Here is a 23,495-nt window from a genome sequence, read left to right as displayed (position 1 = left end):
GTAAATTTCCGGAGAGGATTCTCCTCCTCGGTCGGTCATACTTCTTTATAAGTATTCATACGGGAAAGAGTCTTCGGTCCTCGAACATTCGGTAGAACTTTCATTGTTCCTCTGCGATCGCTGTTCATCATTGGCGGAGCGGCGAGCTAGTGTCTACATACATATATGTCCTTGTAGGAGCGCGCAGAAGGGAAGGAGGGAAATGCAGGGGTGGATGAAGTAAAGGGGTCGAAAGTTTCGTGAAAGAAAAATGATACGGACGGTGCTACGTGTCCGAGAAGACATCCAGGAAGAAGTTTGAACTCTTAATGCCGACGTTAAAGCTCTTCATCTTCGACGAATCCTCCAAGTCGCGGAAAAGGCAAAATTTTGCCCATCGTAATCGAACGAGTTTGTAACCCCGTCTGTGACCCCATTTAATCTACGACTGAGAATGCGCGACAACGAATGGCGAGATTCGAACGAAGGGAATGAGAATCGCGAACGAATAATCAGCGCGAGAATGAAAAATTCTCAACAATGAAAAGACTGCAGCTACGAAAAAGGTCAGATAAGGACTAAATAAAGTTTCCTAATCATTTCTGAAAATGTACAAGGGAGAAACAACATAGAAAAGACGACGAAGCGCGATAATAGATAGCGACTGACGTTAATTAGTGTGAGTTTACGTTTTGGGAGATTCATATTATTTCATTCGCAAATTATGCTTTTGTAAGTTATATGACTCGGTCGTATGACTAATATTTGTGAAACATTCAGAAGCAGTCATATTAATTACTAATTTAATCTACGGAGAAACCTGAGGTTGAATCGTATTTAAGACGACGAAATTACAGAAAGGACGAACGGAAATCTCGGACGAGACATAGAATTTCAATGACAATTCGGAACTGAAGTCATAATTAAAGCTATGGGCGTCTTCGAAGAAGCTCCGAGCGTCTTTGAGCGCAATCTTGGACGAGCAAGAGCGTAAGTACATACTTGCCGAAGTACTTACGTACACAAAAGACGTCTAGCGAAGAGATGAGAAAGAGAAAGAGAGAGAAAGAGAGAAAGAGGAAGAGGAAAAGGAAAAGAGGAGGAAGGAAATGATGGAGGAGAGGAAATCAACTGTGGATAGCTGCAGTCCGATAACTGAATTTCTTCCGTGTCTTCCTTCCGTGTTTCCAAGATCGATCGCGAATAGTTGGTCGACGATCAAAAGTCGAAAAATTCTTCTCGCCGTGCGATCAGGCGAGGTCCCGGTTCAATTTGATTTGCAAGCAAAGTACGCCGTGGAACTGCTCGACGAGAGGAGACCCGGCCACCGCGGAGAGGGATGAGACACGAGGAAGGGAGGGGGAGAGCGGGGACGATGATGAGGAGGAAGATCCCGTGTTAAAAAACGCGGACGAGGCGGAGGTTAAGGAGAGTTGCACGCGTCGAAAATCTCAAGCAGATCTTGTCACCGTTCATCCTCGTCCGTCCAACGGTTACCTTCGTTTGTAGTCGTCCAACTTGGCCTTTCCCTCCCCCTTCCCCAACCCTTCTTCAACCTCCGGCCAAGCAATTCCCGAAGGTACATCCGCGACCTCGACGTTTTAACCCTGCACTCGAACTCGCCCTTTCGTAGGACTCCGTTTTCTTATTTCAGTTGCTCGATACGATTTTCACGAAACACATCCCACACAAATGTATGCGACGAGTCGTTTCATTATCATTCATTATATTGCCAAACATGCTGTGTATATAAAGTTAATTTAATTAATTCAAGGTTAAAAATTATTAAAAGAGGGTCAGCAGGTTTTCCACGCGATGTAATTACAGATTGCATAAAATATACACACATGCACTTAATTAGAAATTTAGTTGAATAAAATATATCATATAAAAAATTATCACAAACGTGGGTATATTATTTTATGCATCTTTGACAAATAAGATACGAAGATAGAGACTTAAGGGATATGATGTACAGTGAGATAGAAGAGGAATGCGAAGTTTTCAACTTAGCAGAAATATAAGGAAAGCTACTTGTATCCAGTTCGAATACGACGCGTGCCACTGAATTGAAAATAAGCATTAGGAGAGCGACCTACTCAATATCTTACATCACACACATGCACGTATGGAGAAGTCCGATTCGCGTCACGCGTTCGAAACTTGAAAATGCTATCCTCGATCCCGTTTCTGCTCTTCGGCCTTGCCCGCATCGCCGATCGGCGAGTGATCCTCGCGACTTTCTCTCTTTCATGCGAGAAAAGTTATCGGGAGATAATAAATTTTACGATGGGGGAGGGAGGGGGAACGGGGGCGGAAAATCCCGGGCGATCGGAGCCAGAAACAGTTTAAAGCCGAAGAAGAGGCTGCCCCGAAAATGGCGAGCGTAATGCGACGCGGCGTAGGTAGGTAAATGCCGATCGTAACCCGAGCGAACGGAAGGAGAGAGAGACAAGGAGAAGAAATTACATCGTTTGAATACACGCTCCATATCAACGGGGACTTTTAGCAAACTGCGATACGAAGAGGACTGCCAGTGACTAGCGTTATCCAGCGAGCGCGAGGCGGACGGCGAGAGGAGAGGAGGAATCGAGAGGGAAGATAGAAGGGGATGAGGGGAGAGGCGAAGCCAGCCGCTTGTGCCTAGGTGTATATATCTTGGCCGAGACATGAAAAATGCATCTAACGGCCCTCGAGGCACTTCGCCATTCAAGTCCACGGCTATCCTCCTCCTGCCAACCTGCCACCACTTTTCAGATCAAAAGTTACCTGCTCGCGTAACTTTTCTCGTGCGCCGTCTAACCGGCACACCACCACCATTATCAGCGCTGCCACCCCTCCCCTCTTCCGTCCGTCAGGAAAAGCCTCTGCCTTTCGCTTAACAAAGCACGCGAAACTCTATTATACACCGGCGCATCCCCGGCTTATGTATTTACTCGATGCGACGTTGGGTACGAACCTACATAGGCGTGAAACGTACGCGTTCGACATGCCGTGACGCCTACCGACGGTTATGTAGGATCACTTTCGCGGTTTTAATCTAACACGTGTTGGTTTCCGAAAACCAAGTCCAATTCCACGATGGATTTTTCAATTTCAGAAATTAACCCGTATATCATTTTTACAATTATTACTGTTTATATGAATTTTGCTCCCAGCATAGTTTTTAAGGAGTTATTGGAATGTATTATATGTAATTAGTTTTAAATAAAACAAAGCAAGGGATTAAATTTAAACACAAAGACTAATGGTAATTTTAAACTCTGACATGCGTCTTTTACGCTTATTAATGTGTATTTCATTCAATAAGCTAATTATAACAAAAATAAATCACACCGATTCTAAAATAATAACTTTCCAATTTGATTTTTGCAGAAAAAGAATATGCGAACAATGCCAATAACTGTTTAAAGCACTGCTGGCAACATATAGCAGTTTTTAAATGAAAAATAGTTTCTTTTTCATTTAAATAGATATTAAATAGATATTAATAATAACAATAATAATAAGTTTGATTTTTTTAACAATTAATAATTTTTTTCTCAATATTGTTATACGCGATTTGATGGATAATAAAATAGTTTATATAAAAAAGTATTATTAAGTTAGATACATCATGCAAATATTTTGGAAATGATTAACTTACGTTCTAATGTCCAATCATTAATCGCCAACTTGCGAAGAAATTCTAAGAGAAATATATGAACACTCTTGCTTACCTGTAACAGAAAAAAATATTGACATAAATATACCAATCATGAAATATCGTCAAATAATGCTATATATAAAATATGCATAATTTTTTTATATGTGCACAAATTTTTTTCGCTGTCCATTTAATCAAAATTAAATTTTTTTAAACTAAATTAAATTGTATAAATAAACAACATAATTAAAGTTCAATAAGAGAAAGTTCTGACATATGTAATATGTAAAAAAGATATTGAAATATTTTTCAAAATATGTAAAAATTATGTTCAAGGAAATATATATATATATAGCTACATTCTTTTAGGCATTCAAAAAATTGCCATATATATGCTAAACCACGCAGTCAGGAGATAAAATAACACTTGCTCGCGAATTTCTGTGGAATGTAAATTGACGGAATCCTCCCGCTTCATTTTCACTTTGCGCTCTCTTTTTCTTCCCTCGCTATTACAAAGATACATTGCTATGGCATTGCTAACTGCTAATTTGTTAGTGAAAATGGTTTTAAGACCTTCTATAGCATAGTACATATTATACTAATGACATCTGTCGTATGCATTATATAATAATGCATTATATAATTAACACGATACGATACATTTATTCATTGTTGGTATGTATATAATGCATATATATGATATCAAATATATATACATATATATTATTAATTAATAATTAATGTTAATTTTTCTTACTGTTTTAAAAATATATCAAAAACTATCTCCGCACGGCGCGCTTTCTCAACTTTCTCCAAATTTAATTGTTATATTAAAAAATTATGGATTTATATCTGTTGTAAATTATGAGTCACGCCTACATTTATTCAAGCACAAGCTCTAAACAATGTCAACAATTATGATGTACTGCGGTAATAAAGCGATCCGCGCTTACAATATGACTTTTGCAGGAATAGGTCAAGAAGCGGCCGATGATATCTAAAAAATTGAGACACGTGAATCATACCATTCGCGGCATTACGACGCTACGATAAGTCTCTTTTAAAAATCCGATAACACGGCTGGCAGAAAATTTGGTGGTCTTATTCAAATTTTTCGAGCCGGCAACTAATTCGAGACCGTCATAGATACACGCGCGTGTATCATGCCGAGCGCGCCGGCGGTTACATATATATCCCCGACAATGGGAACACCGGAGCCGGTTATCTCGGTTCTTTGTATTCAAATTGCCACGGAAATACAGCGGGCAGATTATGTGGAATAGGCATTTATCGTGGGATTATGAAAGCCCCGTATTGTAATAATAATACGACGTTACACTTGCCGGTTTTAATTACTTTTTCATACGTTCTCCCTTAATGAATCGATGACAAAGATTGCAAACCAACGAAACAGAATAATTAAGCCGCTTCGCCGTGCTTAACGGTGCATTTAAGTGCAGCCGTAATTGCGTTTAAAACACGAAAGAGAAAATATCGACACTTATTAAATATCGCAAGGAGAAATCGAAGGTGAAAAAGGGAAAAGCCAATCAAGACTCAATGCGCAATTATATTTTTGCCAATGAACTGGAATCAATTTTTACATAAAGTTTGATAGCCTTGTTTGCTACAATTCACCTTGAGCAGAATAAATATAATCAATCGTGTGTATTGGTTTCTATTACATTCGTATTAAATAACTTTGATTAGCGTATCGGAACATGTCCTTTTCGCTACATTAAATCAGTTGTTTAAGCATGACATAATGAACTGTAATATGTGCGCGCGTTCCCGCTTTTCTCTCTTTTTTGACATTTGGCAATTCTTTCTTTTCTTTTAATTTGTTAATAAACAATTCAAGATCATAACGCAGAACCTATAAATAATAAACAATAATCCTGAATTATCGTTTATTTCCTTATCGGCTCGTTGAGTATCGACATTGTTGATTCACGACGTTAAGAAATTTAGCGATAGCGGAATACGACTGTACATTATTACACCGATTGTTAAGTACCATTGAATGTTTATTAAAAGAATTCTCATGTAGATTAAATCATCTAGATATCGCGAACGGAAAAAAATCTCATTATTATTGCACGATTGCATTAAAAAAATGTTCGATTGTAATGCGAGTTGACCTTAATTGAAAAAAGATATCGCGCAAAACATCTAGCGATACAATAACAAGAGAGAGAGATTATAAATACTATCAATAACATTTAACACTCGATATTTGAAAATTTAACTTAATATTAGCAAATTATTAGTTCGAAAAGTTATTCAAACGTTTCTTTCAGATTTTTTTCACATAACAATTAGTTTTCTGGTAATGTATTCTGCCTAAAATGTAATGAAATTTAATAAAAGGCATATCAGTATAGATTGCATATTTTATAAATATTCTATAACATTGTTCTCATAACAATTTGAACATTAATGCCAGTTTACATCGAATCAACTTTTCTACGATTTGCTTTATCCGTTCTTAATGACCAATTGGAAACAGTTGCTCGGTTGCGCAATCCAGTTGATATGTTAATAAAATTTGCATGCGATTAAAATTCACAAGTCGATTATCCACGCCAGGAAGGTGAGTGTGCAAGAACAATAAATAAGGAAACTCACTCGTTTGTCTTTTTATTCTCAACTCACTTCTTCTACTTTTTTCTTTAAAATGAATTTCAGTGTAAGACGAGTTGTCGTGAAATGCAAGAAGAGTATGTATAAATATAAAAACACGCGGGAATACCCATAATTACGGAGGCGGAAATAAGAGCTAACGCCAACCGAGATTGCAATAAGCTTTGCGAGTTTGTTAATTATAAAAAAGACGGTTGAGTTAGAGCTACACTACACAGTGACCCAAGGTTGCAAGAAACTACGCGTCAGCTCGGCGGGTTTATTAATTAGGGAGGGAAAGGTAGCATCGAGGTAAAATGCAGCAACGGTTACGCAGCTGCTTATATTCTAGTTTGCAGTAATCGCGGCTGAGTCGGCATATTTATTAATCGAAAAGAATGAGAGAAATAAAAGAAAGTTATCGTAAAGATAGGAAGAAAAAAAGGAAAGGAAGACCGTTTGATCCAACTGTGTCTGTATTAATATTTTTGAAAGTATTATTGAGGAGTCTAAAGATCTTTCTCTCTCTGACACATTTTTATTTGCTTTTAAATAAAAGAAAAATAATCTCTATAAAACATATTAAGTTTCTATTTGTATATCACATGTATAAAAATTTAATTAATATTACTTTTAAAAAAGAATAATGAGGAAGAAGGAGAGAAAAGGAGGGCGAGTTAAATGACAGAGAAAAACAACTAAAACGACTGCACTTAGCAACATCGTGTTCGGCCGACCTCATGACAACGGCACAGTTAATATAAATGCACGATTAGAGTCAGGCGACACTATCTGATTATGATAAGTTTGTTAATTGGCAAATTGCGAGCATGAGTCATGCGCTGGGCTGGGTAGATAGGTAGGTGAGTCACGTGAAATTTTGCGCTCCCTTTATAGTTCGCACGCGAATACAACACGTCGATCGCCCGGTTACGTGCACGCGTGTCCACCTCTGCGATTTCTATCCGGAGTCTCCGGTTTAAAAAAACAACTTCCGGACCATATGGCGCCAATTATTATTTCTCTTATTTTAATGTAGAATACATTAAATAATAGAAAAACATTTTTTTTTAATATAATGTGTTGGTAATATTTTTATATTGTAATTGTATATTATATGTTTACTTTTTTTGCTTTAAATAATTTCTGTAATATTTTCTGCGAGGAAATAATAAATTTGTATGATTTAAGAAAAATGATACCGATATTAATTTATGTACTTTTAGGATACACATGAATTAAGAGTAAGCAAATATATATTTCCATGTTACAATTTTCAATTTTCTGCGACATATGCTTTACCTGACATTCTTCATCAATGCGTTTGAACGCGTTCCAAATAGAATTGTACCCGTTGATTGTTGATCTTGATGACATGAAATGACATGTGCTACTTTCATGACATTTCAAAGTAACGAATCTTTGACATCTGTAAAGTTTGACCCCATTTTTAAAATTTAATAATTTTTTCAAATTTAAAAAATAGGGAGCCAACTTTACAGAGCTTAATCAATATTCTTTTCGATCGATCCAATTAGTGAACAATTCGGAGTAGTGGTTCATGTTACAGCACGTTTTCTAACCACATTATTCTTTTTATAAAATTTCTAGAATTATTGATGTAATTAATTTGACAGAAGACGTAATTTATATCTGTCAAATACACAATTCCAGTTCTCATTTACCTTACTTTTATTCGCTTTTAAAAAGCAAAAGCAAATTTCATACTTCAATTAGTAATATTATTCGAAACATTATTATTTTTTAATTATCAGCAATGTAGTAAATAATTATAAATAATTATTTTCACGATTAATTTTGTAACAATCTCACGATAAAGTTAAGTTGTATCCGGAAGATACAAAAAAACGAGATATTTATAACGTAATCAACTACAAAACGCTTTAATATTATTATTCATAAACAGCTTACCATTAATTACAAATTATGTTTTCGCTTCAAACAAATACGATTATGCATGCAACAATATTGTGTTGGTGATAGCATATTGTGTATAAGCTGTAAAAATATTATATAAGAACGATGATAGAATCAAGCGATCAACGTAAGTGCCAGTTTATTCTTTCGCTTAGCATTCGCCAGGAACGCGCAAATAAAAAGTCATTTTCCTTAGCGAAAGACACATTCCGGAAGGTCCGACGAATTTCTACGCAGAGACTACCATTTCGTGCCCGGGCTGTGAGAGAAATAAATTGCCCGCCGGGCAAATCGTATTTTATTTCGCGCTGGTAAACACGGCGAAGTGAGTTTACGCCTGACAGGACAAACAGCCGCGTGTAACGATATTAATCCAAATGAACGTTTACTTGTCAGCATATTTCTCCCTCGTACTCGCGACGACGGGATTATTTTTTGCAACGCGATGCAAAGTTAAACGTTGAGCGCCCTGAAATCCGTCAAATCGATGAGAATCGATACTTCGCACGAATAACAACGACGTTAAGGGAAGTTGAAACAGTCGCAAATCAAAATGTGACGAGATATGAGAATGTCGTCCGAGCTAATTTACGAAAATTGAGCGAGAAATATGTTCGCTCTCGCGAATTACTGCGACGACATTACTACTGCGATGATTGGCGACCCGTTCGGAGTCTATAAATTAAATGTGTCATCCCAGTCTCCTTCTGCGATAATTAGCACGTTGTAACCAACCCTCCCAACACACTCAAATTAGATTCGTGTTTACATGAACGGCGACACCTGTGAGAGCGTCGTGTCGCCAATCAGAAGATAACATTTGATTAGAGATACGGTACGCTTCATTAATTAATGGAGTACGTTTCTCCGGAAACTGATCTTATATGGCTATATCAATACCGAACACTTAATTATAATTCGTTATTATAATTTGGGTCAATCAAATATTACAAGTATAATTATTTCTCCGGCAAAATTTATTTTTCAGTAGATCGTTTAAGCGAGATAAATCTGACCGAGCAAGTCCACTATCAAAAACAAAGAGAAAGAAAGAGAGAGAGATTTTTCCTCTCATATAAAATTATCATTTACTGTGCGTTCATAATTGGGAATATAATAATACGTTGTTTTCCCGGCAGAATCGCTCATGCATTGTCGTGGAAAATATTTTCAGGTAAAGCGCAAAAAAGAGGCACAAACGTCTGCAAACGAATAAAAACGCGGCAAACTCGTCCACTTTCGTGCAACGCATTTGTTATTTTAATAATCCCCTCTCTTGCTTCCTCGCATTCTTATATCATACTTTTTTATTTTAATAACTGCATTCTCTCTCTCTCTCTCTCTCTTGCGCGCGGTCTGGCTCGAAAACGAGCCAGCAGTAAATAGTTGGAAAAATGAGAGTCGCCGTGCTTCTAGTATAGTCGCGCAGTTAGGTGCCGGCCGGGGAACACCGCGAATTGTCGTAAATATTAATAATCCGAGAGTCGTCGACGCGGAGGCGGATGTCGGCGGTGCGTAATTAGTGCTCCCTTCTTTCGAGAAGTCGGGAGATAGGGAAATGTTTGTGCCGACCATGCCGGGGGAGAAATTATGTCGCGAGATCGTCGTTACTAGAAATCCTAGTCGCTTGATTAATCGGGACGGCCTTCACTTAAACACAAATAAGGACACGAGAGGAGACGCCGGAAAAACACGAGGCGATGGGAAGAATGTTCTTGATTGGAACATTATCTGACGATTTCTCGCGAACTGTGGATAATAGCTTCATCAAATACAAACAGTCCTATGATAATGAAAAGAAACACGATACATAACGATATATAATTTATTCTTACACGTAATTTTAAATATAAATTCCTAATTAAATTCAGCGCAACAATTCGGACAAACAGACTCTGCTTTCATTGAGATTGAAATTTTATTGAGAAAGTGAATGCCATAATATATATCTAGTGTTGGAAAATAAAAGAGTGCGCAAATAATATACCTCTCACCAAATGTTTTTTTTTTTTAAATGTTCTCTCTTCAATCTCAGTTTAAAAAATTTATTTTTGTAAAGCCTAAGTATCGAAATCTTTTATCTTTTATAACTTACACAATATGTCCGCATCCAAAATAATTCAATTATTATTTTCCCATTATTTGATATAATAAATCTATGTTCCATTTATTATTTCAAAAACTTATTGAAGATCGCGACCGAGAAAAGAAACATGTTTTCCGAGAAAAAACGAAAATTTTCCAGTAAAGAAAGTTCAAATAATTAGAACGTTGTTTCTCGCGAAGCTTCTCTTTAATCACGTTGCTCTTTATGGCACAATGATCAAAACTTGCTGTGGGAAATGCAACACGAGAGGAGATTCAAATAAGGACAGGCAAGAGTTAAAGGAAGCGATGCCGCCAAAGGAGAGGAGACGGGTTTCAAAAAGTAGTAACTGCAGTAGCGGAGCGAGCTGTTTACGGAAATTAGCAATTCTAATATTTAGGCAAAGCGAGACAAATTTATTAATTAAGTCTAAAGTTCGATCGCGCGCCGCGCGCGAGATACTTTTCGTTTGTGTCGCGAAGAGGAACGGTTAGGGGCCGTAATGGAAAACGAGAACGCGTGGGCGGCGTGGGAGAAGAAAAAAAGAGAGAGGAGTAAAGGAGAAAAACGGCAAGGCGGAAAACGTCGGACACTAGTCGGAGAATGAGAAAGAAAGAGACAGGAGGAGGAGACGAGAGGGCGTCCTCGGTCGTGCGTCGCTCAGCGGGAAACTTTTAATTCCGTAACTCCCGGATTAAATTATCACGCCGAGACGATTGTCCCAGGAAAGATTAAGAAAGGAGCTTCGCCGGCGGGCGCCGCGGCGACGTTCCTCCTTTACAGAACCGCGCAAAATCGCCTTATGGGAAGAGAGAAATAGAGAGAGAGAGAGAGAGAGAGAGAGAGAGAGAGAGAGAGAGAGAGAGAGAGAAAGTTGAAATACTGTGAAAGAAGAAAGGAAAAGGATAAGGAAGGCAACGATGATATCCCTTTTTCGTCCGCAGGACTGGTTGTTGCGCTCGGTTTAACTCGACTGCGACTCATGGAGAAAGAGAATAAGGGTGGGGATAAGAAATACGGAGACAAGAATGCGAGAAAGAAGGCAAAAAGTTGAAAAGAGTAACTCTAGAGAATAAGACGAAGACGCGAGATTGAGAGAAAAAAAGAGAGAGTAACGGAAATTCACGATAGAAATGAGGATAACTAGAGCGAAAGAAGCGAATGTAAGATTCATTACGCGGCAAGGGAAAAAGGACGAGACGTTGGAGTACGGAGATATATGGAAAATGTGGAAAATAGGAAGTAGAGTGCACCGAAAAGAGTACGCGGGATTCACGGGAGTCAGTTTTAAGTAGATCCCCTTTGCAAGGCACTTCGACACAGAACGAGACTAGAATGCACGTGTCCGTTCAACGAAGCGCGTCGAGTTGGAAAGGAAGAAACGAGGCAAAAATGAAGCGAAAGAAGCAAATGCATGAACGTGCGGAAGAATATACGTAAAACGTAGACGAGTACACAGACAGTAACAAATAATTGATTGCTACAATAGAATCATTTTTCTTCACTTGATTTCATACGCTACATTTTAATGTAACAGAATTTAGAGACCTCTCTCGAGATGTATTCTAATATAAAAATAACAATTCCAAATTAATCGGTTAATATTTTAATGTTTCGTCAGTTAAAATTGATATATACATTTTTTATTCTTTATTATTACTAATAATATTGTATTAGTCTTTATTTTATACATGCGAAAAAATAGAAATTGCAAAGAAAACGCAAGAAAATTTGCTTGATACTTAAGAGTTGACTGCTTTCTTTTTATTGCATGAAGAAAGACACATTGATTAAGTAATAGATACTTGTATGATGTTAAAATAAAGAATTGTATGATGTTAAAATAAAGAATTGTATGATGTTAATATAAAAAAATATATTTTTTCTTTCTAAAAGTATATTTTTTGAAGAAAAAAAGAAAAGAAAAATACCATTATTATTCATACACAAAATTCATTAAATGCAATCTTAAATCTAGTTCTTCAAACACGAAAATCGTCACTCAACTCTTTTATAAAACTTACACCATTTTGTAACTAATTTTATTTATATATATATATATATATATATATATATATATATCATATAATAAAAATAATATAATTAACAACATTTTTCAAAACATTGCTAAATTTTTAAAAGCGCCGTGATTTCCCATGTATCTCAACATACCCCTGAATTATTTAAATTTCCGATATACAGCTGTGTAAATTCTTCGTGTTACAAACGATAATTTGACGATATGAGATAATTAAAGTCCACGACAATTCAAGATTAGACGCGAAAGAAGATTTCAAATCGCACGAACGGAAACAGACGGAGTGATCCCTCTCGTTTTGACGATAACGGGGAGGGACAAGGAGAAGAGAAGTTGAGAATCTTCTCGACGAGTCTCGGGGACAGGGTTTGAGTTTTGATTAACTCGAAGGTCGGTTTGAATCTGGGATCGAGCTGCGTGCCGGGAGAGCTCGTCTTGTCGTGTCGCGTCGTTTCGCACAGAACATAGGCGGACTTATCACGTTTCCATCGTCTGTTTGATTTATCCGACTAGCGTAACGCGGCAGCCCCGGCTACGTGTTTGCACAGATTCTCTCGCCGCCTGTGTTTCCAAGAGCGCACTCGAACTTAATATTATTATTAGCCGCGCGTGCGAGCCCTGCCTATATCGCGATGAAACGAGATGGAGATTAGGCGCCATGCGCGGAATACATGATATACGATCGATTCTCTCTCTCTCTCTCTCTCTCTTTTGCCGAGCGGAAACCAATCGTTGCTCGAAACCTACATTTACTTAGGGGAAGATATTAATGAGACACGAATATAATTTTCGCAGCCAATGTTCCTCTCGTCGCGAACGCGAGCTGACGGATATACATCGAGACGCGAGGTAATATAAGTTTTTACGACGACATGCAGATCAAATTATAAGCGACTTGTATAAATATTTTAACAAATTTTTTCCTGCTCTATATTTCGTAGGAAAAATCCACTTTGATTATAAGTTTGATTCGAAATTTTTTAACGTAATATATACAACTTTATTTACTATGACGTCATATTAAGAAATAATTTAGATATTTCTCACGCGCATAATCTCGTTGTATATCAAAAACCCGGCTATTTTTTAAAAATTCTTTATTCCCAGATCCGTATATCTTTTAGATCTTAGGCAGACAATGGTAGATTCAAATCCAGTGGCATTTATAAACGTCAACGGACACGAGTGTCAGAGGTAGGTTAGCGGAAGTAAAAGTCAACTCTAAAGAAGACAGTTGAAAAATCGAATCGCACATATGGTAATAAGCGTGTAACTCGCCAGAAAGTTTACGGGCGTGTATAAAGTGACAGAAGCCAGACGATGTCTCGGAATATGAAGCTATAACTACAGTAAAAGAGAGAGAGAGAGAGAGAGAGAGAGAGAGAGAGAGAGAGAGAGAGAGAGAGAGAGAGAGAGAGAGCGTGGTAAAAATGATACCTATCGTAAACTTAAAAAAACATCTATATTCCGAAGCACACATACAATTGTTAATTATATTCATTGTATACTCAGTTTCTTTTTATACAAAAATTTACATTTTATTTTTACATAAAAAATTAAATTAAAACAAAGTGTCGTTTTCAACTTTAATTCTCTCTATCTCTTGTGTATCTTATTATATATATTTTATTTCACTGCTATGAATGTTTCTTTGAGGAAACGCAAATTTGTGTTTCCACTATAAAGATACAGACAGCTCTATACTTATGGCGGAAATACGTCGGTCACGTTATATCTCCCAGTGCGAGTATCTCCGTTTATCTCTTCGCGCGTATTTGACTACCAGGTCGTTTGACTACCGCGACAATAAAAGAGGTGCATCGTTTTTAAAGTCTCCGCGAGGGGTAATCTTGCAAATGCGTCACCTCGCGGCCGCGGACCTTCCAAGTGTTTCGCGAAATAAAATTTCAGGTGATATTTGTGGAAAACGAGCAAAAATATGACAAAAGTTCGACAATCAAGAAGAAAATATACACATACCACAAACATCGACATATTTGCATAACACCGAATACTCCATCCTTCCCACATGTTTAACGTTGATTCTTATCTCGCGCTTAAGCTTGATATCGCAATGATAAAAATCGCATCAGGAGAGCCATAGCTATTTATTCACATTTAAAATAATATAATTTATATGCAAAATACAAGTTTCTTTAAAGTAAATAAAATCAGAAAAGTGCTGTATATTGGAAAATCTGCAAGAAAAATCGAATTTGTCAAAAGCGTCATTCGCCTGATCGATGATAAACGGACGATACAGTTTTTCGCGCTCAACGGCTTTTATCAGTCGCAACTTTTAAACGTAATATAAAAAAAACAGACAGCGTTCGCAGGAAGCGAAACTCCCTTGAAGAAACCTCTCCCCCTCAATTTAAAGCGCAGCCCAAAGGAATCGGAATTGTATCGACGCTCACTAACGGTCCGAGAGGACGGCTTCCAGGTTCGCGAAATGTCGCGAGATATTGTTTACTCGCATATAATGCCGCTGGGAACGCTTGTCGTAGGTGGGAAGGGACGGGAAGGGACAGGAGGGAGCGCGGCTTCGAATCGAATCTCGCCCCGATCATAGAGTCTTTGAGTGCACTTCCGCGCGACTTGGCACACGGAATTGTTTCGATATCGGGCTCGTGAGAGAGGAACGACTGCAACGCTGCAGCAATTCGTAATCCCTCGGAGCCGCGCAAGAAGGTGCGTATAGCGGTTCATGGCTTACATAGTCGAACAAGAGAGCATATAGCTTCTACAACGGATGGCGCGAGTGGAAGAGAGGAATCGCAGCGTAGGAAGCAACGAGGCGAACAGAAGGCACGGAGAGAGGAGCCCGATGCATCCGAAACCAGGGATTTCGTGGAAATCCTCGGACACGCTTGACTGAGCAAAATATCCTTCTTCGTTGCCATTCCCGGAGTTTCGAGGTCTCGACGGCCGTTGGGTCGGAATACATCGTTTCGTAGGACCGGAAGCGAAGGCGGCGCGGTCCGCCAGGGAATCTAGCTGGAGGGAAAACGGAGCGTCGAGGAAAAAAACGACGGGGAATGGAGTAAGGAGGAATCGAGAGAAAGCGGGACAGCGAGGAAAGGTCCTGCATTGCGACAACTAATGAACCATCTTGGAACGGACCCCCAAAGTCCTGTGGGACGTGACGGCGCAATGCAGTCTCCGACAAGCCAACAAGGACGGTGGCGACGGCGACGACGGCGACGACGACGTTGGCGTCGACGTCGTCGTCGTCGCCGGCAGATTCCGACGACTTTTTGCTCTCATCATCCAAAGCGCCACCCTACCAATTTCTCTTCGCCGCTCTTATCCGCGGATCCTTCTCCACCGTTTCACGAGCTCGCCCCTTATTCCCTTAAAACGCCCACGCTTCCCATCGGATTCTTATTTGAATTCCCCGCTTGGTCCGATGAATCGACCAAACCGCTGCAACGTTTCCTTCTTTCCGATCTCAAGTTTGACCGGAGAAGCAGGAGGCGGGAAAGGAGGTTGGCCAACGTGGTGAAACAAATTTGCCGATGAGGGAACGACGAGTAGGAGGCGGAGCTCGGTCCTTTACTTAGGGCGAAGTTACACGGTGGAGAAATGTTTAAGTCGTCAATTATCCGCGCACCTTGTAATCACGTAAATCTTACTGTTGGTTTAGACGGAGTTTACATTGGTAAAGAGTTCGTCCTGAATGTGGTAAGAGATTGTTCAACATAAAAAAGCGGAATCTATCGTTCTATCGCGGATGTAAGTTTTCTTCTAGTCAGCAGTAAAATTTTACTTTTTTTTTATAGACAAACTATGCAAAGAGAGTCAGCTGTTTACATTTGCTTAAAGATCGATAAAATAATATTAAGAGATTAATCACACATGCAAAGTTTTATATCTCCGTTTTTGCAGCATTATAAAGTTAAATTATACTTGAAATGATAAAAATTTAAATACTTCTAGATCATGTAAAGATGCTTTTTTTGTCAGTTTCAAGAACTATATAATTCTTTTCTTTTCATGTGTCTATTTCTCCGATAAAGGGGACTATAGAAACTATAAAAAAAAATAAGGACCGCATAAAAAAATCACGTAAATCGCATTTGAATTTCCATCTGACCGCACGAGCGTCACAATCAAGCATGCGACATTCTTTCGACGGAAATCGACAAGAAGGGACGCGAAACAAGGTGGCGCAACAAACGTAGGGATCAAGAGCGACGAAACACGTTCTGACTGGCCTTTTCGCCTTTTCTTTTTTTCGCTTTTTCACGGGAGGCTAATCGCGTTAAAGCGGACGTGCCCGAAGCTAAATTCGATCCAACCGATCCTACGCAATTAAAATTTCACTTTACGCGAAAATGCTCCCGGTCCTTTCCAAGTGATTCACAGTCTTAAGCAATTTTGACTCTAACTTCCACAATTCGATTTTCTCATATTAAATAAAGCGAATCCAATGTGTGAGCAAAAAGCGCGGACAAAATTTCAGATGAAGAGATTTTACGAGATGTAAAAAAAGTCGCCTTGTCTACGGCCAAGTAGTAATTATATTTAATGGGAACAGGATTCCAGGAAGTTGACTGCGGATAATTCTTCGGGATATGTCTATGTAGATGAATTACTTTCAACTACATCTGCCTTTGTTCTGCGCATTCTTTCATCTCTTCGAGATTTTCAAACTACAATTTACCGATCGCAATTATTCGTGAATATCAACAATCACGAATGCGCCAAGAAAATGTAACTTGCTTGATAAAGTTAAAAAAAAATACTGAGACTGTACGGCGAAAGTCTTACGGAATTGTACGTGTATGTTTCGCTTTTCCTTTCGTTTTTTTAAAACGAGAAAGGGCAAGAATGCGAGCAGAGCAGCAGTGATTGTCAGGACCGGCATTTTTCAAACCGTTTTCCGCCCACCTCGCTGCTTCTCAATCTCTCCTTTCTACCCACATCGAATATTCCGATCCTGCGTTTTCCTAGTTTTCATCAAACCGACTTTTCCTCTCGTCAGTCCCTTATTTAAACTTAATTGCCGTGTCGGCGGTAGACGCGGGATTCTCCCGACTTGGCTGCGATGAAGGGAGGTGAGGTCAAAGTACATTCGCCGCGCCGTAGATAGGCATCGGGCAAAAATTCTCGCGAGAACAAAGAAACGGAAGCGCACAAAGAATCCTTCGTGGATCTTCGCTTTTTCTTTCTTGTGCTCTGCCTTTTCGAATCATCTCCCACTCCGTCTCTCTCTCTCTCTCCATTCTCGCCTCAGGAATGGGATGATAATTGCGTTAAAGTGGACGTGGGTTACGCAGGGAAGCCGCCCCATCTTCGTACGCGGAATAATAAATTCCCGACGGCGTACTGTAACGAAAGTTAGAACCCGCCGCCTTGTTTCCCGGTCCGTTAGCGGCCGAGTGGATTTTCCCTCACCTTCCAGCTTCCGCCGTCACTGTTCGTCGTTTTACTCTTTTTTCTCCTCTTCGCCGCGCGCGCCTTCTCTCTTTCTTTCTTTCTTTCTCGCCCGAAAATCCTGGAATCGATCAGAGCGCAATAATTCACGAGCGACCCGGCCTCATCCGCGTCGATTACCGCGCACTTCTCGTTTTTCCCCGGCAACCTACGAATGAAGTTTCCGAATGCTACTCCTCTCCTTTTTTCCTTTCGAGAATTGGAGGAAATTTATAAGCCAACGTGTGCCTTTACACATTCATACTAGACTGGACATTCAATTATCGAGTCTACCAAGTTGCCGGAATAAAATTTAGACAATCGTCTTTAAGAATCTCGTGCGCAAAAATTGAATCGAATGAAATCTGTCGGAAAGATTGTTGCTTCGTCCTTTAACGCCTAGCGTATTCGGTTTATTATCGCGTCCACAATATTGAGAATGTCGTTAAATTCCGGTTAAGACTATCGCGTAACATCTCGAATTCCCACAAGGACCATCCCGACCGAAACGGCGAATTTACAGAAATTTAGCTGAATATTGTTTGACTGGGGATTCGCGCTCTAACGAGCAACGTTTGCCGGGTCCGACGATCTTGCGGTTCTCCGCTCTCGAGCTGCGTGCCGAATTAACGTGGGTAATGGGAGGGAATCGAGCGTCTCGTATTTTCAAGGATCGCCCATCGACGAAGTAACGAAGTGGCTGGAAATTTGAGGAATAGGGCGAAGAAACGCGAAAGAGGAAGAGCGCGAACGGCGAGGAGGGCTGATGCAAGAACGAGAAGAGATGCGCGAGGAATGCACTTTGCGCAACAAAAGAGGACAATATCGAGACAAAGTAGAACGGATCACGCATCAGATACCGAGCGTACATACCGAAAAGGAAAATGGGAAACGTCACGTAGCGAATCGCGCGAACGTCGCGCGCAGGATGGCAGGACGAACGCGAGAGGAGAGGGGAAAATAAGAGAGCGTATATGTATACGTGAAAAATCTGGAAAAGGTATCGAGGACCGTGATGGCTACATCGGGAAAATAGAAGGACACCGAGGAACAAATACAATAAAGGAAGCGATGGCGCGAGCAACGCGGACAAAGAGCGGCGTAAGCGTCGAACGAGAAGGAAAAATGAGAGGACGAACGACAAAAATGAAAGAAACCAAGATTCCGTATGGGACTAGAAGAGTAGAAAAAAAGAAGAGGAAAAGAAGTCACCGGGCGCGGTGTACGAAGGCAAAAGTGGCGTCAAGTAGAATGAAAAAGGGAACAGAAAGAGATTGAAAAACGGACGAGCAAAATATGTACGGGGAAACGAGCGCGGACGCGAGAGAAAACGACGAGCACGGATCTCTACGCAAGAGAATGCGTTCGTTCATGAAATGGAAACAAAAAGGAGGAAAGGAAAGACGAGATAGGAAGAGAAAGAGGCAAAATGAAAAAAAATTACGCAAGGTAGAATCCGCAGAGAACGACATTAAAAGAAACAAGTCACGAACATTGACATCATCTACACATGAGGTATATGAGGCGAGATGTTATCAAATGAGATTTGTTCAAACAGAAAACAGCCAGAAAAATAAATAATAAATTACGATATTGCAAGAGTAAGCGATCTACGTCGCAGGAAAGATGATAAATTGATGTAAGAAAAGCTGCTAATTGAGATAGCAAAGTAGTAAAAGTAAAATAATTTGTAATATTTGTCGACTCGCGAATATAATTGATTAGCAATGCATTTTTTGAATGTAAAATTTTTCCATCTTTCCGAAATTAAGATCTTTAAGACCTGTCTCCTTTAATATAAAAAAAAATGCGTCATACGTGTATTTTTTATATCACGTTATATGCAGATTTTATATGATTGATGTATATATGTATATATTCCGCATTAAAAAATATTAATTTCAAATTTCACGAAAGATATTCTAACATGTACACATGACATGCTACATAAATTTCTGAGATATAGACCGCGTGTTTAATTACAATATTTTATGACATAATTTTTTCTACAAATAATAAATATACAGTCACATACATTTTCGATAGCCAGTTGAATTTATGTCGGGCAAAATTACAGATTTCGACCAATGTGAAACGTATAAAAACTCGATAGCTGCGAAAGAGGATTCGTCGGTGGACACAAAAGAGACGACGCGGAGCGAAACGGAAGCGCGACGTTCGATCGTGTGCCGGACAGCGGGACGAGGGAGAGCGCAATACGGAAAATGTATCGTATTTCGCGAAAGAGAGAGAAAGAGAAGAAGATGTGGCCGCTGTATTGCGCTTGCAGTTACTGCTGCCGTTGCACAGTGACGTTATATGGCGGACAAACCGTTTCACGCTACGCTTACCATTTTATTCTATTTCGAAAGGTATATGTATATATTTTTAGATTTTATTGCGGCTCTCGACAGAGCACTCGCTCGACTGATATGCGGTAAATTTACTTCGCATTTCTACAGAGACACGAAAATTCATGCAATTATATCGTGATAATTCACAAAAGCATCCAGATTGTTATGAATATTTGCCGGTAAAATTTCATCGAAATCAATCTCTCGCGCGCTCCGAATTTTCGCGAGTCGATATATTAATTGGATGTAAAAAATGCGAATTATTAAATTATTTTTATTTTCTATCAAATTTTACCATGTACATTTCACTATAAATAAATAATAAGCAAATATTATTATGCTAAAAAATAATTCCCAAGTTGTTTAAGTGCAATTATTTTAAAAAAAATTGCAATTTTCTAAATATGTCTTTCAAAATGGAAAGACTTTAAATTTAATCGTCTTTAAATTGCTTTGCGATTTAATAAAATCATTTGCAGGCGTAAAAATCATCCTCTTTAATATAGTTTACTCAGAAGAAACATGATATCCTTAGTAATATATATATATATAAGAGGATAATTAAATAAATTCCTCCCGCCCGCCTCTTTTCAATTCGTTCCTATCTTTCTTTTTCTAGACGACGATGGCAGCGGCGGCGGCTATATCCAAGAAGTGTCGGCCCCGGAAGCCGTTTCCGTCAACGCAAACGCTTTATTATCTCGGAAGCTATCTCGTAGGCTGACTATTTGTTAATAGGATTGTCACTCGCGTGCCTTTTCCCGAGCTCCGAGGGCGAATAGTTCCAATTCCAGGTATCGCCGTCGACGACTCAAGATATTCCGGGTCGCGGCCGCCGAGTTCATACCTCGTTATTCGCTTCGTTCTTCGAGTGTGCCTCCCCGCATGCGAGAGAAAGGGAAAAACGGGGGAGGGGAAGAGGGAATGGCGACGAGGAAAAACGATCTGGAAGAACAATCCGAAGACGGTAACGATCGTACGAATTATTCTCCCGTCGTCCCGTAAATTAATACCGTGTGGCCAGCCGCGCGGACCCGAGAGGGCAGAGAGAGAGAGAGAGATTCGGAATTCAAAGCACGATTTCTAAACTTTTTTGATGGCTCAATTTCGCGAGGAGACTCGACGCGTCCCACGGCCACGCCCGCCTCGCGACGAAATTCGTCCACCTTCGTCTCGGAAAGAACCGGGAGAAGAACCAAGGATTCGGGTTAATGTCGTCCGGACTCTGAAGAAGAGGAGCGACGAGAAAAAAAAAACAAACAAGAAACTTACCGGCCAATTCGCGAACGTGCCATAGAGTCTAATATGTTTCGTATATCCCACTTGGCCATTTCTCGTCTTTTACTCGCGCCGCGAAAAAGGAACGAGAGACGAAGAGACATAAGAGACAAGGTGGAGGAAAAGGAGGAGATGGGGGAGGAGGGGGTGGGACGGCAGGGGCACGAGGTGCCGCGCCGGCATGTCTCGGCGTGGCACTCTCCCCCGAACCCGACCCCACTTTCATAACTTCCCCCAAGTTTTGCGGCAGCTAGTATCTAATAGCCGGGCTTTTCTCTCCCATTCTCTTTTTTCCTCTCTCTTTTTCTCCTTCCCGTCTCCCATCTTTCTCAATCGTACTTCTCCTTGATACCGCATATTACCGCCAATATCTCTACTTTTCCGCGTTTCTTTTCACGTTTGAGACAATTAACTCGATGGGAACGATAAGAATACTCATTGATGGATAAAAACTGGTCGTCTATTTTTCTCAATTTAATGTGCATAAAATTTCTTGTTCATTTTTTTTCCGAAGGTTTTTGCAATTATTTATAGGATATTTTAAATCAATTCGTTTTCCTGAAATATATTCGCGAATGTCATAAAGTGGGAAAATTTGCGCACCGATTACAAAAAAAATAGCTCGATTTCGCAATTATTTAAAATGTAATGAAAACGATGAAAATCTCGTAGGACAAAATGTAAGATGCTATTTGAATTTATCGGTTACATATCGAGTTTGTGTATCAACATTAAATACATGTAATCAACATTAAACAATAATTCATCAACATGTAACAATAATTCTATCTTTTTAATGTATATTTTTTATAAAGCGTGAAAATAAACTATTTTTAAATAAAATTTAATGCACGAATAAATATCAGTTATTCCTTTGATAATCATTGTCAAAGGAATAACTGTATAATTGTGAAAAAATACGTATAAAAAGTACATCTCGTTTTTAACAGATACATGTTTCAAATAATTGTTTGAATATTTATTTGCATTATTTAACTAAAAAATACTTTTCAGTAACGTAATAAAAGATTTTATTTGCAATCTCTACTTATTAAATCGGGTACTAAATCATTCAATTAATTATCGTAATTACAAACTCACCAATTATCTCCTAGTCCGTCGATCCACTCGTCTTTTTATCCCAAATTTTGATTATCGTCGTTCGAGGATCCATTCAGTCAATCCATTAAACTATCACAATTATCACCACTCACAATAATATTTAAAATTTAATGATCGCGCGATACTTTTTCCGACACTCCCGATATATCATATATTTATTTATTCAAGCAAATATACTGCGAAAAAGACGTGACATTTACGTTTCCTCTCGATATTTATTTTTAGTACGACAATATAACTCTTGATTTTTCATCGGTAATGTAGGTGACGTCAATAATATCGATTATCGATATATTGCGCAATACTGCGTAATTACTATGTAATTGCCCGATATCTTTATTCAACGCTTCCGATGACATTTACGTTCGATCTGTTCGGCATGTCATATTATTCACTATTACTCGCATTTACATCAAAATATGGTCCAATTACGATGTTCTTTCGCCCGATTTACTTTTTCTCGGCTACTTCCATAATGCACGTACGCAAATTTGCCATACGATGACTCACACAGACGCGTAAAAACACGTCGAAGAGAAAATCGCCCGATAAAGACATGATTCGCGCACTGATTAAATATACCATTCTAATTAATCGCGAGATGTCCTCGACACGATCTCACGACGATATTTTTTTCGATATTTTATTTATGGTTTTACCGCGTAATGGCGGCTATTCCGGCGGTTAGTGTTCGGAGACACATTGTATTACAAATATTCACACTCGTCGAAACATCGTCGAAGGAAACTCGAAAATACTGTTAACGATTCACGCACTGACTAAATATTGTAATCACCATCACTTGCGAGCGACTTAATCTCGATGCTCTCGAAATTCAATTATTATTCGCGACGAATGTCGTAGGCGACTAGCGAAAGCGCGACGCACTGACCGGGGTTCACATACCAACTGCCAGGGCTTTTGACTTTTTGTCCTTGGCGGATGGTATGTGAACCCCGGTAAGTGCGCCGTGCTTTCGCTAGTCGCCTACGACATGCGTCGCGAGTAGTA

General features: G+C 39.3%; 1 protein-coding gene across 14 annotated transcripts in view; it reads right to left on the bottom strand.

Annotated features, from left to right (window-relative positions):
• Positions 1-23,495, bottom strand: part of LOC105257276 (probable nuclear hormone receptor HR38) — a 359,016-nt gene that overhangs the window by 103,545 nt on the left and 231,976 nt on the right. The window contains exon 1 of one of the 14 annotated variants that reach the window (XM_011267790.3): positions 22,464-23,236. The exons of the other annotated variants lie outside the window; for them this stretch is intronic. The gene's annotated coding sequence lies outside the window, so the exon portion shown is untranslated. Of the gene's footprint in view, positions 1-22,463; positions 23,237-23,495 lie in introns of those variants that run through there. 14 annotated transcript variants of the gene reach the window in all.

Source organism: Camponotus floridanus, unplaced genomic scaffold (genome assembly GCF_003227725.1).
Source record: "Camponotus floridanus strain SB8 unplaced genomic scaffold, Cflo_v7.5 scaffold70, whole genome shotgun sequence".
Lineage (NCBI taxonomy): Eukaryota > Metazoa > Arthropoda > Insecta > Hymenoptera > Formicidae > Camponotus > Camponotus floridanus.
The sequence above is the reverse complement of the archived record's forward strand: the minus strand, read 5'-3'. Positions and strand labels throughout refer to the sequence as shown.